Source organism: Oryctolagus cuniculus, chromosome 15, assembly GCF_051225735.1.
Source record: "Oryctolagus cuniculus isolate XC-2025 breed Fujian yellow rabbit chromosome 15, ASM5122573v1, whole genome shotgun sequence".
Classification (NCBI taxonomy): Eukaryota; Metazoa; Chordata; class Mammalia; order Lagomorpha; family Leporidae; genus Oryctolagus; species Oryctolagus cuniculus.
Genome location: NC_142881.1, coordinates 80,873,741 through 80,888,254, shown reverse-complemented (window position 1 = coordinate 80,888,254; position 14,514 = coordinate 80,873,741). Strand labels below are relative to the sequence as shown.

The 14,514-nt window shown below is 48.1% G+C and overlaps 1 long non-coding RNA gene across 3 annotated transcripts in view; it reads left to right on the top strand.

The window, feature by feature from the left end:
* Positions 1–1,419: 1,419 nt before the first annotated feature.
* Positions 1,420–14,514, top strand: part of LOC149122104 (uncharacterized) — a 54,220-nt gene continuing 41,125 nt past the window's right edge. For all 3 annotated transcript variants that reach the window (XR_016221757.1, XR_016221759.1, XR_016221758.1), the window contains exons 1-2: positions 1,420–1,554; positions 1,752–1,866. This is a non-coding gene — a long non-coding RNA (uncharacterized LOC149122104). The remainder of the gene's footprint in view (positions 1,555–1,751; positions 1,867–14,514) is intronic.

The window sequence follows — 14,514 nt, the reverse complement described above, 5'->3', positions numbered from 1 at the left end:
GTGGCGGCGGCGGTCTGAGAAGTCGGAGGTCTGCGAGGAAGCAGAGGTAGGTGGGGACGGTGTGAGTGTAGCCCTGGGAATTGCGGCGAAGGAGGCGGCGGTGCGGGGTGGCAGGGATAGAGGCGGCAGTCTTTCCGCGCCGCCCCGCCCGCCACCGACCTGCGCCGTCCAGAGTACCATGTCCCACGGGACGCCCACACGACAGCCACTGCTTCCTTGCCTCCTGGTTCACCGCTGCCAGCGAACACTGAGGCTTCCGGCCTAGGAAGTCCCAGGCTTCAGTGAGGCCGAGGCATAGCCGCACTTCCCAACCCAAGATGCCCGGCACGGAGCAGCCACTGCCGCCTCTATCCCTGCCACCCCGCACCGCCGCCTCCTTCGCCGCACTTCCCAGGGCTACACTCACACCGTCCCCACCTACCTCTGCTTCCTCGGAGACCTCCGACTTCTCAGACCGCTGCCGCCGATGAACTTAGCTGCCACGCCCACGACGTCGAACGCGACCCCGACGCTACGCACGCTGGCGCCGACGCTGACGCCGACGCTACGCACGCTGACGCCGACGCCGTACAGGACGCTTTGACGCTAACGCTCACTGACACTGCATCTGTGACAGCGTCTGCGTTGTAACGTCGTGTATGGCGTCGGTGTCGGCGTCGGCGCCAGCGTGCGTAGCGTCGGGGTCGCGTTCGACGTCGTGGGCGTGGCAGCTAAGTTCATCGGCGGCAGCGGTGAGGAAGGAAGTGGCGGCGGCGGTCTGAGAAGTCGGAGGTCTGCGAGGAAGCAGAGGTAGGTGGGGACAGTGTGAGTGTAGCCCTGGGAAGTGCGGCGAAGGAGGTGGCGGTGCGGGGTGGCAGGGATAGAGGCGGCAGTCTTTCCGCGCCGCCGCCGCCGCCCGCCACCGACCTGCGCCGTCCAGAGTACCATGTCCCACGGGACGCCCACACGACAGCCACTGCTTCCTGGCCTTCTGGTTCACCGCTGCTAGCGAACACTGAGGCTTCCGGCCTAGGAAGTCCCAGGCTTCAGTGAGGCCGAGGCACAGCCGCACTTCCCAACCCAAGATGCCCGGCACGGAGCAGCCACTGCCGCCTCTATCCCTGCCACCCCGCACCGCCGCCTCCTTCGCCGCACTTCCCAGGGCTACACTCACACCGTCCCCACCTACCTCTGCTTCCTCGCAGACCTCCGACTTCTCAGACCGCCGCCGCCACTTCCTTCCTCACCGCTGCCGCCGATGAACTTAGCTGCCCCGCCCACGACGTCGGACGGGACCCCGACGCTACGCACGCTGGCGCCGACGCCGACACCGACGCCATACACGACGTTACAACGCAGACGCTGTCACAGATGCAGTGTCAGTGAGCGTCAGCGTCAAAGCGTCTTGTACGGCGTCGGCGTCAGCGTCGGCGTCGGCGTCAGCGTGCGTAGCGTCGGCGTCAGCGTCGGCGCCAGCGTGCGTAGCGTCGGGGTCGCGTTCGACGTCGTGGGCGTGGCAGCTAAGTTCATCGGCGGCAGCGGTCTGAGAAGTCGGAGGTCTCCGAGGAAGCAGAGGTAGGTGGGGACGGTGTGAGTGTAGCCCTGGGAAGTGCGGCGAAGGAGGCGGCGGCAGCGGCGGTGAGGGGTGGCGGGGATAGAGGCGGCGGTGAGGCGTGGCGGGGATAGAGGCGGCGGTGGCGGCTCCGGGTCGGACGTCCTGGGCGGGGAAGTGCGGCTGTGCCTCGGCCTAACTGAAGCCTGGGACTTCCTAGGCCGGAAGCCTCAAGTGTTCGCTGGCAACGGCTGCAGCGGCAGTGAACCAGGAAGCCAGGAAGCGGCTGCTGTCGTGTGGGCGTCCCGTGGGACGTGGTGCTCTGGATGGCGCAGGTCGGTGGCGGGCGGGGCGGAGCGGAAAGATACCGCGGGGCGGCTCTGGTGCAGAGTCCGGGGTCAGCGGCGTCGGGCGGCCGGGAAGGAAGCAGCAGGTAGGGGCGGCGGTGCTGACGTGATGGGCAGCCGCGGCGAAGGCGGCGGGGCCTCAGTGACGCTGGGGCGGCAGTGAAGCAGGCGGCTGTGGCTCTGCGTTGGGCAGCAGAAGAGAGAGAGGGCGCGGTGGCGGCTTGAGTTGGCCGTGGCGTGGGCATCAGGTGGGCAGTACGGATTAACAGGTTGGGTCCGGACACGTCACAGCAGTCGTAATCTACTAAATGAAGGGGAAGGAAGCTAGGCAGGCAGTTGCGAGGGGGTTTTCTCTAGCTTGGAGAGTGCCCCTTGCCCTGGCTTTAGGCTCACAGCCTGTGGGCGTCATTTGTCAGATGCTTGGGGGCGCACGTTTGATGTGGGAGTTCAGTTTCTGCTTGGGGTGTCTGTGGCCTGTGTTCCAGCGTCTGGATTGGAACTCTGGATCGTTTCCAATTCCAGCTTTCCTGCTGAGGTGTGTCCTGGGGAGATAGCAGGTGATGGCAAGTGTCTGGGTACTTGTCAGCCCCATGGGAGACTGAGTTCCTGGCTCTTAACTTTAGCCTGACCCAGTCCTAGCTGCTGCAGGCATTTAAGGAGTGGGGGAGTAAATGGGAGAGCTCCATCTCTTTGCCTCTTAACCAACTAAAGTTAAAATTCTTCCAAAGTGGGTGGTTTCTATGTATTCTTAAGATTTATTTCAGAGGCAGATATTCATACCCATGCATGTACATGCACACACGCACACACGCACACACACACACACACACACACACACGGCAAGAAACAGCCATAAAGAGGATTCTCATCTGCTGGTTGACTTCCCAATTCCCACAACTACTGGGCCTGAGCCTGGCTGAGTTGAGGACTGGAGAACTCATTCCGTGTTCCCAGCAAGGGTGACGGGTACCCAAATGCCTGAGTCCTATCCACTGCCCTCCAGGTCCACATTACAGGAAGGTAGACGCAGGAGCCAGAAACAGCTCCCCGATTTCTTGAGCCATCACAATTGCCTTCCCCATCCACCTTAACAGGAAGCTAGAGTCAGGAGCCGGAGGTGGATACTGAACCCGGGTTCTTCAGGGTTGGGATGCAGGTGACCTTAATTGGCTTGGTAACCAAGATTTCAAATCCTTGTCCCTCTGAATTCGAAAAACCATGACAGTTTAGCAACAGTTTAAAAAAGGAAATTAAGAACTTACAATGTGTTTTAATTTCATTTCCTTCATATATTTATTTCTCTGCATATACTCTTTACCTTTTTCATGTGTACACACATTTTATGTAAATACTTTGGTACTCTGTGGAGCTTCGTGATGTAGCTTTTTTTTTTTACCATATCCTGTTTATAGTTAATACATTTCAATAATTCTTACTTATTGAATGTACCTTATTTTCTTAGTTCTGTACTGCGTTTTTGCAGTTTGTTTGGCAAATGGGTAAGCGGTGATGTGGGGAACAAATGGATGTGCGTCGGTTTTCTTTGTCTTTTCTTTTTTTCTTTTAATTAGTGTTTAGCAGACTCAGTGTGTTTTGTAGACACAGCTGTAAGAACACCATGATATTGCCTTCCTCCCTCCCCCTTTCTCCTTTCCACTGTGTTTCCTTCTTCTTTTTCTTTCTGTCTTTGGTTTAGATTTTGAGCCAGTTTTCAAATTACATTACAGTAAAAAGGCTTAATACTTCACTAGATAAGTTTAGCGAGTAAAAAACAAAATTATACCAGTTTAGTGAGACTATAGACACCGAGTGTAAACAGTAATTGAACGGAGAAATGAGCGTTTCATCCCTCTGTGGTAAATCTTTAAGTAGCTGTAGATCATTGAAACTGTGGTAGGATAACATTTTTAACCATCGGTTTCACAAAGGCATAAAACAAAGTTTTACAAACTGTATTCGCATCAGTACTGATACACACAAACATTTCTTTCTGTTCGATTCCCTGAGATTCCTCCCAGCAGCGTCTAAGTGTTCCCCTTTCCCCACATCCATGCCAGCACTTGTTCCTCTGTTGTTTGGATTTCAGCCATTCTAATAGGGGTAAGGAGATACCTCATTGTGGTTTTGATTTGAGTTTCCCTGAAGCCTGGAGATGTTGAGCATTTTTTCATATGGTTGTTTGCCATTTGTATTTGTATTTCTTCTTTCTGAGAATTGTCTCTTGAAGTCCTTTTCCATTTCCGAACTGGATTGATTTTGTTGTTGTTGACTTTTTTAAGTTGCATGTGTATTTGGGATATTAATCCCCTGCAACTATTTTTTCCATTCTGCTGTACATCTCTCCACTCTAATTGTCATGTGCTTTGTTTCTGAGTTTGATAAAGTCCTGTTTCCTTAGTTTTGCTTTTGCTGCCTGTGCTTCGGGGGTTCCCATCCAAGAAGTTGTTCCCACACCATCGTCTTTGAGTGTTTCCCCACGTTTTCTTCTAGCAGCCTCATAATGTCCATAATGTCAGGTCTTAAATTGGGTCCTTGATGTATCTTCAGTTGATTTTTGTATGTGAAGAGAGATATGGATCTACTTTGGTTCTTCTACGTATATGCATTCAGTTTTGCCAGCGCCATTTTGAAAATATTATCCTTAACGCCACTGTGTGGTCTGAGCACTTTTGTCAGAAGTCAGCTGGCTATCTGTATGCAGATTAAATTCTGGGCTCTCTCGTCTGTCCCATTGAGCTACGTGTTGGATTTTATGCCATTACTAAGCTGTGTTAATTACTGTAACTTTGTAGAATACTTTGAAATCGAGCATTATGATTCATCCAGGTTGGGTTTTCTTGTTCCAGATCACTCCAACTGTTTGTGGCCTTTTGTGATTCCACATGAATTTTCTTTCAAGATTTTACTTATTTGAGAGGTAGAGTTACAGACAGTGAGAGGGAGAGACAGAGAGAAAGGTCTTCCTTTCCCTGGTTCACTCCCCAGATGGCCGCAACGTGCAACATATTATTGTTGCTATACCCTATTCAGCCATGTTGGATCTGTTCTGTATTTTCTTGGAAATGAGGTTATTTTTTCAAAGTGTGTTAGTATTTGTATACCTTTAGTATTAAGGCCTATATGTAACTTACAGATCCCTTTGTCTATACCTTACTTCTTGACAGTGAAAAATGGGGGAGAAACACAGAGGATATACAAACAGCATTTGAAAAATTTTAAAAAATCTGATTTACCGTCAAGCTATTCTTCAAACTAGCTGTATTTTTTATTTCATTTAAAAAAAGGAAACCAGCACTTCCTACACTGAATTTAATCAGATAAAGCTTTTCTTTCATTGTGTGAACTCACAGGCTCGTTATCGTTTATTCAGCAAATCTTTGAGGGCCTAAGTACCCCACTTCCACTAGTAGCTCTTCAGAAATTCACATTTTTGCAGGTGAATCACACAAAACGATGTTTTTGGTATAGTCTTGTGAATAAGTATGGATTCTCTGTATAAATTTTCTTGGGTGGCGGATAACTAAGTGGGAGTGTGGAGCAGAGAGAATCAATTCTTTTTCAGTTTCCTGTGGGCGCATTTCCTTTTATTAAATTATAATCAGTCAGAATTTTATTAAATTATAATCAGTCAGAAGCATGGGGACGTGAGCAACTGCTTGCTTTAGTTTTGAGTAATGCATCTCTGTAGAATCAACAGGTGCAGTGGCATACAGGAAAGGACTTTGGAGACCAGAACAGTGGCTTCCTCTAAATGAGTTCATTGTTTGTATCAGCACAGTATTCTTGTGCACTAAGTTTACACTACTTTTGTCATATGCTGTTTTTTTCTATTCGTCCTACATTTTAAATTGAAATGTTTCTTGTATTTTTTTAGTATTCTTTAAGTTCCTTATTTTGGTGAAATTATTAAGTGGACACCTTTAGATTTTCCTAACATCTTGTGGCTCCATAGACACTCTATGGTATTTTAATTGATTTTCAGTCTTTTTTTCTATTGACACTGGCAGTTTTGCACAGACACTATGATATGTTCTTGGTGCATTAATAGGTTGGTTTGAAAGTCCATGATGCATCAGTTGTTTTTGCGCAAATTTGCATTTTTAAAAACAAGCGTTCATAGTAGAACTGGATTGTTATTTTTCAATTTGTTATCTTCTGTGGAATAGAAACCACCAAAACAGGTAGTGAAATACGCTTTTGCATTTTTTATGCACCTTAGGTTCTTGTTGTCTAGAATTGTCACAAAAGCCTTGTAGCATTTTAATGATTGGGTAAATTGAAGAAAAGTGAGATTGTCACGCTTAGGGAAAATACAAGTTTTCTTTAACTGTGCATCTCAGTATTCAGTGTGTATGTTGATCAACTGAGGGTCTTGTTAACATGCATATTCTGCTTAGCACTCCAGGGCTGGGGCCCAAAACTCTGCCTTTGAACAAGATCCCAGGTGACGGCCATGCTGCTGGCTTCGTTTGAATATACGAATTAGTGTAAACTGTGAGTTCATTTCTGGTAGCCTCATTTGACAATGATGTGAAATCAACCTCAGTGTTTTTTTAGCCTAATATACCCAAAGTACTATCATTTCAACATTTAATTGATATGCTGAAAACTGTTAAGAGATTTCTTTAGTGTTTTTGGACCAAAGTGTTTAAAATCCAATGTATATTTTGCATTTACAGCCCATTTCAGCTTGGACTAGTCACGTGTAGTGTGTCCAGCATGTCACCCAGGATTGGTAGTGGCCACCTGCTGGGCCAGTACAGTGCTGGAGTATACTATCTAGATCAGCCACTCCCTTGTGGTTCTATAAAAAAAAGTTTCATGTGCCTCATTTCTGCTCTACTCTATTTACGCAAAGCAAGGTCGGGATTGATGGGACCTTGAGTTATAGGGTGCAGCTCGTTTTAATTTTATTCTTTGTAAGTGCACATTCATTATAGAAGACTTGGACAATACAGGGAATGGAGGAAAAATCAAATTACATCAAATCCGGTCATTGAGTCAATTGCTACTTTTCCCCAGGAGGAAATTTTTATGCCATGAAGTACTAGGGTTGTATAAAACCTTTCCAGATCACTTTATAAAACTTGTTTTATACACTTGTATTTAGTATTTACATAGTGGATTCAGCAGAAGGTTGATGTTGACAGTGTCAGTCTGAGAGGACTGACCAGGAGTACTTTTAGTGTTCAGGGAATAGTAATACTTACCTTTACCCTTAACTAATATGTGATGTAATCTTTTAGTTAGGTTTAAGTTTGAGTACCTCTACTTGGACGACACTGGGCACACTCCTGCGTTTTTGTATATGTTTTCTTGGGAGTGTTACAGATTTGACTGACATCCTGTATATATAATACTTTTAAAACAGTTAGTTAAATGCTTGGTCATTAATGCCATAAATTATTAGATATACTCTTACTCAACTGGATGTGCAGTGTCAAGGAGCAGTCATTTGTCATTATTTGGGACACTGACACCCAGTCTTGGAATATTGGAATGCCTATTTTGCAAGATCTGGTTCCACTCCCATATGCTGGGTGAGGTTGGATCACTTCCACATATGTGGTATACCTGGCTTGAATTCCTACCTTAGTTTTCCTCACCATCATCTCCCTAGACCCACAAGTAGTGTGATTTGCATATACATTAAGTAGTCGAGTTAACACCCTGGGGCCCAGCCATCTAATGCCCAGCAGTAGAACTAACGCTTGACAGCAGAGACGGTTCTACCTGCCGTTAGCAAGACATTCAGTGTGTGTATATTTGACATAGGTAGGTAGTGATGGAACAAGGACAGGCGCCTCAGGCACTTCAGGTTTCTGTGACCCTTACCTTCTCTCAAGGGACCAATTGAGTCTCTCAATGTGGTGTTCTCCACCCCACCCCCTGCATTATTCCCCATGTTTGGAAGCCAGGGGGCCAAAACTTGAAAAAACTTGTATGGAGAAGGTTACCTCTGTTTACTGCCCCCCCCACCCCTAGTGCACCTAAGATATAAAAAGGTCCAGCCTATTGGGGTCTGGGCACTCTGCTGTGTATTGTGTGTGTGTGTGTGTGTGTGTGTGTGCGCGCGCGCTTGTGCTTGTGTGCTAGCTGTTGGTCACCCATCTCTGCGGATTTGTTTTCTTTGGATAAGCTTTGTCTGGCTGTGAGTTCGTATTCTGTCTTTTCTCTGATCTGCACCCTTTTGCTTATATTTGGTGCCCCGTGTGAGAAATAGAGGGAAGGGCCAGCATCTTGTCCCAATCTGCCGATCTCGTATTCTCTGGGTGAGAGCTGTGACCCCCCCACCCTTCATCTGGACAAATCCTTCCCCTTTTTAGTGTCTCCACCCACCCCTAACCTTCTCTTTCCTACAATCTCCTTTTTCCCTTCTGACCTGGAAGGCCCTGAGAGACGCCTCTCCAGAACATTTTCTCACTCCCTCTTGCACTTCTCATTTGGAGCGAATTCACAGCCAGAGCCTTTGCCTGATCTCATCGCTGCATGCCCACATCGGACCTAGTTCTCAGCCCATCAGATTGGTAAGAGAGGTCACTCTCTCCTCAGGCATGCTGGGGCGATGCTCGTGACCAGTTCATCCCCCCCTCGGAGGGCTTGGGTGTTTAGTTGGTTTCTATCGCTGCCTCCTGTTAGAGGACTCAGGACTTAGGTGCTCGGTTGAGGTGATTTTTTTCCCAGGGAAACCCTGCTAGAAGAACCTCTTCCCTCAGACCGTAGTTTGCTTAATCCATGGGTTCCAAATTTCAGCTCCCCTCTGGCCTGCCTCTGCAGACTTGCACAAGCTGGGCCTGAAGCGGGAGACAAAGCCAAAGCGATTATTCCACCTCAGCACGAATTTGGTGTTGTTTTTTTTTTTTTTTTTTTTTTTTTTTTTTTTTTTGTCTCAAAATTCTCCAAGATTTTAATAACTTCACACAGAGAAAAGGCAAATGGTCAGAAGCTCCTATTCCAAGCCCTTTTCCTCCATTGGGGTCAACGTTGCTCACTCTAATTTCTCATGGAGGAAGAAGGCCTGGAGCCACCCCTTAAATCGTCAGCCTGCCCACCCCTCCTTTCTCCCACACCTGAGAAGCTGGCCTTTCAGGAACACAACCCTTTGCTCACTCCATTCCCCCTCTTTCTCTGGTGCCTCCTTTTCCCTCTCCACTGGCAACAAGGAAAGTTAGCACCCTTCCAGCCTCTTCTCCCCGGAATTCTCTTTATCCTGCTCTTCCTGAGGGAGATCAAACTCTCTGTAAGCTCTCCGTCCCTCCCTCATATCCTCCTCTCTGAGATCCTGGCCCGGGAGTGTGACCCTCCTCCCTGCCCACCCCAGGGTCCTCCCAAGCGTCCATCTGGTGATTCCTGTCTGGCCAACCCACCTGATTCCCCTTCATTAAGCCCCCCTGAGGTCAGCTTTTCTAATTCCAAGACCAAAAACCAGAGAAACACTTGGAATCTCCCCTAGAACCCTCGACTTTCCCTTCCACTGTTCTCTCAGGGATGCTGCAGCCTCTGGACCATGACCCTCTCCTTACCCTTCCCCCTGTCTGGCTCTTCCCCACTCCTGTCACTGGCAGCCAAAACTGGCTCTTTCCTCTCTTTCTGATCTCTCCTCTCCAGTCTCCTCTGCCAGTCCCTCCCCCTGGATGTAGAAAGATAGTGTAAAGGCTAGCAGAATGTGTATTGGCTCTGGAAAGCTCTGCACCTGAGACATGCCAAGCTCCAAAGACAATGCACTGTAAACTTCAACTAGGAGCCTTTCTCACGTGTGCCCACCTTCTCAGGGTCCATGTGGTGCTCAGCACCTCCCCCAACAAGAGCTTAAGAAAGGACTCTGCCTGCTGCTCAGATGCAATGAAGCCTGACTTCAGCACCACCACCCACACTCCCACATGCCACCCTCTGTCCCACAAGCTAAGCCCCTGCTCTCTTTACGGTCCCCCCCTTTCTGTCCTAATTAAAATAGTCTTCTCTACCCGTCACTTCCCTCCTCCTATGAACCCGAAAATCCTGAAACTTAATGTAATGGAGCTGCATCTCACACTGCTGCTCTCACATCTAAATTCTCTCTTGCACAAAGACAGAACCTCTTTTCCAGCCATCTCTAATAATATGTTTCGCAGAGCTATCAAAACAAAACAAAACAAAACAAAACACAAAAAAACTGAGGAGCAGGGGTGAGTCCTGAGCAACTGTGTTCCAAAGAATGCTCCATGCCTAGTCGCCTTCCATCTTTTCCCCTCCCTTGTCTAGTGGCAGACAAAAATCTCTCTGCTAGTAACAAACTGTTCTGTCACTCTCCTGTACTGTGTCATATGTGTGCATGTATTGTATGTCCACATGGGAAAATTTATTAACAGCTCTCTGTTTCAATTGGGTTACACTTGTGTTAGACATTTGAGAAGTATTTCCAACTATATGTACTCTTAACATTGGTTGAAGGCATTGGACCTTTCGGTAAATGTTTTCATAAGTTATTTGACAGCTGAAATGTTTGCTAAGTTTTCACGGGATTTTAAGTTATTGACAGTAAGCAGTCTGGAAATCTGACTTGTTCCCTCATTTCTCTAGTCTCTTCAAGATGGGGAACTGATTCTATTCTGCAGGACTCCCCATCAGGGTGTACAGTTTGATCTTCAGACCTTATATTAGACAGTTTCGATAGGGTGGTCTCAAGGTTTTGATCTTACATAGAAGAACATAGCTCTCCTCATTGGCATCATCTTACCTCACAGGAAGAATATTGTCGTAATATGCCTGTGACCGTAGATTGCTAGCTCAGGCCACCAAAGATTAGCGACGGGATTGAGCGCCCCCTTGGCTGCCATTCCTAAAGGCTGCTTCTGGGTTCTACTTTAACAGAGACCAGGAGAAAGAGGAGCGAGTGAGGCAGCAATAGCAATGTAAAGTTAGGTGGCAGGCCAGTTAATGGCCACTTTACACCATGATCTGCCATCAAGGAGACCCAGCCAGGCCAGTCCACCCTTGAATGGCACCTGTTTAGGAAATGAGGGGTCAGGGCATTGGGCAAGTAGCTGTCATGAAGAGCCCTGTCGGCTGTGACAAGAGCCAGGCCACTGGAAAACGGAACTGCCCTCGGGGTTGAAGGACTCCTGGGTCAGAACCGCAGACCCTGTTGGCCCCAGGCTAAAAAGCGTTTCCCTCTGCCCAGCTCCCAAAGTAACCACCGCCATCAGGAGGACAGCCTCGGGTCAGCACCAATCAAGGCAGATGCCACCTCTTCAATACTAACTTCCTATTCAGGCCAGCCCTCCTCCCCGGCCAACAAGGGTAATGGAAGTCAACGGGGTGTCTTCCCCAAGGGGGTTCCCATCTCCCTTGCTATGTCTCATCCAGGGCTACATGTGAAGAGACAGGCAGGTCTGGACCTCACAGATTCCTTGGCCATGCCTTAAAACACACCTGCTTATTACTGAACCCCTTCTGTCAGTTTCCATTTGCATCTCAGTAGGAAAACTCCCTCCTTTCTTAGATCCTGTAACAATGACTGTGTCCTGTGGCTTACACCTTGTGTTTCTAATCTGCTTGTTAGACACCCTACACATGGAGTGGTCAGGCATAAACCTGTCTTCGCATTAACTGGACAGGACTCTTTCTTTCCTATATCCCCCATTGTCCTCATTTTGGCATCGTTCCCACCATGGGCAATGTTTCTGATTTGTCTTTTTATCCTCGTAATCGTTAGCTGCTATTCCTACCATGTACAACATGTACATGTTTCAGAAGCCCTTACAGGAGGCTGTGACTGCTGTATCTTGAGCCGTCACGCAGGAGCAATACAAGGCTGCTTGCTCTCTCCTTCTCCAATCAATCTGATCCAGCGTATAGATACCCTGCCCCACGTCTACACCCCGTATCAGCAGGAAGTAGCCAGAAAGAAACCAGCGCCCCGCTTCCTTATCTATACTCAAAATCAGGATTGATGGAACAAGGACAGATGTCTCAGCCATTTTAAAAAACTCCTGGTTACTCATGCCTTCTTTCAAGAGACCAGTTTCATCTCACATCCTATTGTTCTCCCCTCCACCCCCCACTGCCTGCATTGTCCCCAGGTTTGGAAGCCAGGAGGCCAAACTTGAAGAACCTGCATAGAGATGCTCGTCTCCACCTGCTACCACCCACACCCACCATTAGCCCACCTAAGATTTAAAAAGGCCCTTCCTGCTGGGGTCTGGGCCGTCTGCCACGTGTTCAGTCTGTGTGCTCGCTGGCAGTTGGTCCAACTCTGGGAGTTTCTTTTCTTTGACTAAGTTTGATCTGGCTGTGAGTTTGTATTGTGACTGCTGTGGATCTGCACCCTTTCCCCTGCATTTGGTGCCCAGTGTGAGGAGGCACTGCTCTGTTTAGTCTTTACTTCAGTGTTTGTATGACAATATGTCAGAAACAACCTGACGCTTGGCAGCTTCTGCAAGGTTCTGGCCTGTTCTGCAGTCTGTTTGGTGTGGGGAGCAACCCGGACTGGACTGAGTTACTGGAATTAAGACTTATTCTATGCATCTGCTCTCCCACAATATGGCGCTGGGAGAGGAGAAAACAGCTTCTACGCAGCTGCCTCTTGCCAACTTGAGTGATGACCTCCAGGAGCCAATCCTGCTCCTGATTGGAGGAGAGCAGCGTACTTGGCGTGTGGGCAGCCGAGTTGGGATTGGCGGAGGAGGACTATAAAAGAGGAGAGAGACAACATGCACCAGGAACATCTAAGGGGAACATCTGAGGGAACACCTGTGCAGCCCCCGAGAGAGCCGGCCGGCGGTGTGCCGCTCCCCCACGAAGACGGGGAGCGACATAATGGTGCCGTGACTCGGATATGAAGCCTAGGCAAGGCTTAGTGTCGTTCCTCCATGAAGACGGGGAGCGACATAATGGTGCCGTGACTCGGATATGAAGCCTAGGCAGGGTTCTGTGTCGTTCCTCCACGAAGAGGGGGAGCGACAGTTTGGTGTGTGTGTTGGGGGGGGGGGCGGTGCTGATAGTCAGAAAGCAGACTAATACTAGTAAAAATATGTTTCTCTGGGGTGTTTTGGATAGGATGCAAAGTGATGAAAAAACTTTTTTGCACTTAATGGTTGGGTTTTGAAAAATGGTTTTTTGGTTTTATTTATTTAAAAGACATAAAGGCACAGTACAGATAGTGACAGAGTGACGGGGGCCTGGGGTTCTTCCATCCACTGGTTCGCTCCCTAAATGATTGCCATTGCCAGGGCTCGCCAGAGCAAAAACCTTGAGCCTGGAATTCCATTGAGGTCTTCCGTGTTGGTGGGAGAGCTCGACTATAGAGACATCTGCTGCCTTGCTGGGCACATTAGCTGGAGGCTGGATCAGCAGTGGAACAGCTGGGACTCGAACCAGTGCCCGTATGGGATGCTGGCCTCACAGGCGGCGGTTCATCTGCTGTGCCTCAGTGCTAGCCCAAGTGAGGAGCAGGTTTGCAGACAGTTTCCGGGTTCATGGGATTATCTACCTGTTGATTGTGAAGAGATGCATTCTGGTTTGGGATGGCTAGGGAAGTAGGAATGTAGAGTGAGATAAGTTGAAAGGAGTAGGGTTCTCTGTGACCTTCTGCCTTCTCCTGAGGTTTTCTGCTCGTTTCTGTTCCTGCTGTCTCTTGGCCCTTGGATAATCAAAAGCATTTGTGTTTAAGGCTGAATACACAAGTACCTGAATCTGTTATCATGAGACACTGAATTGACAAAGGCTACCGAGTGTTCATGCACGCAATTTCCCTTTTTAAAGCTCTAGGATTATTGATTTAAGTTTCACATGGTTTTTAAATAGAGTGTGTATGACTTTAGTTAATATTTTAGCCCTCCAAATGTCCCATTTAATTGGATCTGGACTAGTTTTATACATGCCCGCATGTAAATTTTTAAGCTTTGCTAGTTTGTTCACAGTGCATAGATTCTCACGCAGAGTTGTCATTTTGTTACCCAAGCCTAAATGTAATTTAGGTTTTAATTTGTCTCCTATTTAAGCCCAGATCTACTTTCGTTAAATCTAATTTCATGGCTTTTCCCAATTATCATATTCTTTTTATCTCTGATAAAATGAAATTTAATTGTGAAAACTGAAAGGTTTTGAAAAATAGTCACATCTTTAGATGGCACAGAGATCTCTGCCCATTGGTCAAAGTCTTTATATAATAAATATGTAATATAAAGCTTTTATATTGACTTCTACTTGATCTGCATTTTTCTTACAAGTACAATAAACTTTCTAATGTACTTGGTTTCATTTTTTGCTTACGAAGCTTTATGTGTCCTGCCTCTGTGTTTGCATAAGTGTTTGTAACTTTTTGTCACTCATTGACTGAAGCTATATTTGGGGACATGCCTGAAGAATGGCTTCCTTGTTGTTAAAATTTTATTCATTTTGGCCGGCGCCGCGGCTCACTAGGCTAATCCTCCGCCTTGTGGCGCTGGCACACTGGGTTCTAGTCCCGGTCGGGGCGCCGGATTCTGTCCTGGTTGCCCCTCTTCCAGGCCAGCTCTCTGCTGTGGCCATGGAGTGCAGTGGAGGATGGCCCAAAGTACTTGGGCCCTACACTCCATGGGAGACCAGGATAAGTACCTGGCTCCTGCCATCGGATCAGCGCGATGCGCTGGCCGCAGCGCGCCGGCCGCGGCAGCC